Here is a 3,827-nt window from a genome sequence, read left to right as displayed (position 1 = left end):
GTCTGTCGGTGCTTCAGTCACCGCTGAGACACCAAACGTCAAGCTGACGAAATGATCCGCTACACTTCCAGTTAACGATTTCAAAATAAAATATATAACGTGAAGGACTTTCCCGGACGCAGTGAGCCACCAGAATAATTATATACTTGTACATTGTTTAATTATAATCGATTAAGAAACTGATCAAATGTAAAGAAAAATATCGTATATGTATTAAGTCAATTTGCATTGAAATAATTTATAAACTTAAACTGAAAGAGTAATTACAAAACGGTCATTAAAGTCGTGTTCTGCAGGATGAACAATTGTGTTTTGAACTAGAATCGCGAAACTATTTTTATTGATCATAATTCCTCTGGCCTCTCAGTGGGTCGGCTTTATTGAACTTTTTGCACTCTTTATACAATATGCAATGTTTTCTATCGAGACAAACGGGTCAGATAGCTACACCATATGGTAGATTTTCGTGATTTAACTGTTCATACTTTTTGTCAAGTTCAGTTTATATCAAATGAAATGTTAAGAAACAAATCCAACACTTACATAATAATTTTCAGTTGTATTCCAAATTCTTTGTTCAGCTGCAAAATAAGAAAGCAGCAACTAATGAGATTATTAATAAATTACGTGAACATGCATGATTTAATCTAGCATGAAACAAATGTGAAAATAAGTAAATCAACATATAAATACCACGTGACACAAATAAGTTATTATGCATTGGAATAAAAACACTAAATGTATAAAAGCATAACTTTATATTTAACTTAAGACGTTCTGCTTTTGGTGCTGCTTTTTTATCTTTATTCCATATTTAATGTTACTCAATCGTAGCTCTTATTTTTATCCCAGACCCTCTACAAATACTGTGCTGTTATTTTGAAGGCAGAAGCACCACACTTCCGGGGTGTTTCCGGGGTGCAAAGTGAAGCAGCTTTGAGTAGCTCGAGGAAGGGGCGTGGCTGCGTGTGTCAATCTGTGACGACTCTTTACGCCCACACACTAAATTCAACCAACGCTTGAAGGGTTAACTCCGGGTCCAAATGACTCGATGACTAAATGACTTAATGATTAATAGTCACCAATGTTTTGGAATTGGTCCAGTAGATCGCCTCAGCAGGCAGCAGCGAACGGGCTGTAATGACTGCAACCCGCCAAAGGGCGTCCAGTTGAAGTGCTTGTTTGTGTAGGACCACATTATTAATGGGTCACTGGAGACACACATGTCTGTCTCTGTAGGGGTGCTTTCATAATAAGGTGATCTACTGGACCATATACACTACCGGTCAAAGGTTTTAGAACACCCCAATTTTTCCAGTTTTTTATTGAAAAACATGCAGTTTAATGTCTCATTGTACTCTGAAATGAAAGCATAGAACAAATAAACAATTGAAGTTAAAAAAGAAATCATGGAGTCAATTTATAAACCAAAATGTATTCTAAACTTTTGACTCATCAAAGTAGCCACCTTTGGCAGATATAACAGCTGAACACACTCGTGGCATTCTTTCTACAATGGAAATCAAATATTCGTCAGAAAGTTCTTCCCAACTCTGTTGCAGAAGTTCCCATAAATGTGTGGCACTTGTAGGTTGCTTTGCTTTCACTCTTCTGTCCAGTTCATCCCAAACCAGCTCGATGGGGTTTCAGTCTGGAGACTGTGTTGGCCACTCCATGTTTTCAAGCTTACCATCTTGTTCTTTTTTCCTAAGGTAGCTCTGGCATAGCTCAGACTTATGTTTTGGGTAATTATCTTGCTGTAGGATGAACCCCTGACCAACTAGGCGCATACCAGAGGGTACTGCATGGCACTGCAGAATGCTGTGGTAGCCGTCTTGGTTCAGGGTGACTCTCACTCTGTACAAGTCACCGACCCTGGATCCAGTAAAACAGCCCCAGACCACCACGCTTCCTCCTCCATGTTTGACTGTTGATGTCACACACTGAGGAACCATCCTTTCGCCTACTCAATGACGTGCAAAAATCCTGCGTGATGAACCGAAGATTTCAAATTTTGATTCATCAGTCCATAACACCTTCTTCCAGTCTTCAGTAGTCCATTGGCGGTGTTTCATGGCCCAGGAAAGCCTCTTTTTCTTATTCTGACGTATTAGCAATGGCTTTCTTGCTGCAACTCGACCTGTCAAACCTGCAACTCGAAGTCTTCTCTTCACAGTTGAAACTGAGACTTGCTTAGTTCAGCATTCACACAGTGAAGCTTGCTAATCAATCAATCAATCAATCAATCAATCAATCAAGTTTATTTGTCACATGTAATCATGTCACTGCAGTCACGTCATATAGGATCCTAGTGGTCTGAGGGTAGAAGCTCCTCCTGAACCTCTCAGGGCTGGCTTGGAGTATTGATTTGAAGCAAGAGGTCTGAGGAGGGAGGTCGGAGGACAGAGGTCTGAGGAGAGAGGTCTGAGAACGGAGGTCTGAGGAGGAGGTCTGAGGAGAGAGGTCTGAGGAGGATGTCTGAGGAGAGAGGTCTGAGGAGGGAGGTCTGAAGAGGGAGGTCTGAGGAGAGAGGTCTGAGGAGGGAGGTCTGAGGAGGAGGTCTGAGGAGAGAGGTCTGAGGAGGATGTCTGAGGAGAGAGGTCTGAGGAGGGAGGTCTGAAGAGGGAGGTCTGAGGAGAGAGGTCTGAGGAGGGAGGTCTGAGGAGGAGGTCTGAGGACAGAGGTCTGAGGAGGAGGTCTGAGGAGGGAGGTCTGAGGAGGGAGGTCTGAGGAGGGAGGTCTGAGGATAGAGGTCTGAGGAGGGAGGTCTGAGGACGGAGGTCTGAGGAGGAGGTCTGAGGATAGAGGTCTGAGGACAGAGGTCTGAGGAGGAGGTCTGAGGACGGAGGTCTGAGGAGAGAGGTCTGAGGAGGAGGTCTGAGGACAGAGGTCTGAGGAGGAGGTCTGAGGAGGGAGGTCTGAGGAGAGAGGTCTGAGGAGGGAGGTCTGAGGACAGAGGTCTGAGGAGGAGGTCTGAGGAGAGAGGTCTGAGGAGGTCTGAGGAGAGAGGTCTGAGGACAGAGGTCTGAAGAGGAGGTCTGAGGAGAGAGGTATGAGGAGGATGTCTGAGGAGGAGGTCTGAAGCAGTAGTTCAAAGCATTTGTGGTGTGTTTCTGATATAATCTGAATAATAATAATAATAATAATAATCCAATATTAATACACTGTTGGTCTCTGTGAGAAATCAACAACAGAGAAGCTGAAGTTCTCGTCCTCCATGTCCTCTTCTTCTTCTTCTCCTCACATGTATGCAAACCTTCACATCGACTCATTTCAGATGTTTTTCATGCCATTTATTTTATAATATTTTTTCATATTTTATTGTCAATTTTCTATTTTACATGTATGCTTCTTGACTTGCAGATCTTATTGTTATGCACCAAAACACCAAAGCAAATGTGCTGTTTTTAGTGTTGGATGGACTATTTTTTTGTGTCTATAATTGTATTTTACAGCTGATTCCAGGTCAGTTGGGGTTCTGATTTCTTCCAGCAGAGTTTCTGAAGCTGTAGACGGAGACAAGAGTCAAAGATCCAAATCAAGAAAGGATGAAATAAAACTTTGCAGGAAAACAGAAATTTAACTTAAACTCTGAAATATTCATGAGGTAAAGTTAGAAAGTTAGAAAATGGTTCAACATGGCTGCTGACATTCTCATCAAATTTGAATCCATATTTGAATGCAGATTTTACTATGGAGGACTAACATGTGCAAAGCAGGCGTGCAGACTGAGCACAGGTGTAGAAACAGGTTCAACGTCTCCCAGAAGAGAACAGAGTGTATGTGATTTATGAGGCTGAAGATGAAGGTCATGTTTTACTGTTCAT

The sequence above is a fragment of the Enoplosus armatus genome, chromosome 10 (assembly GCF_043641665.1).
Source record: "Enoplosus armatus isolate fEnoArm2 chromosome 10, fEnoArm2.hap1, whole genome shotgun sequence".
Classification (NCBI taxonomy): Eukaryota; Metazoa; Chordata; class Actinopteri; order Centrarchiformes; family Enoplosidae; genus Enoplosus; species Enoplosus armatus.
The sequence above is the reverse complement of the archived record's forward strand: the minus strand, read 5'-3'. Positions refer to the sequence as shown.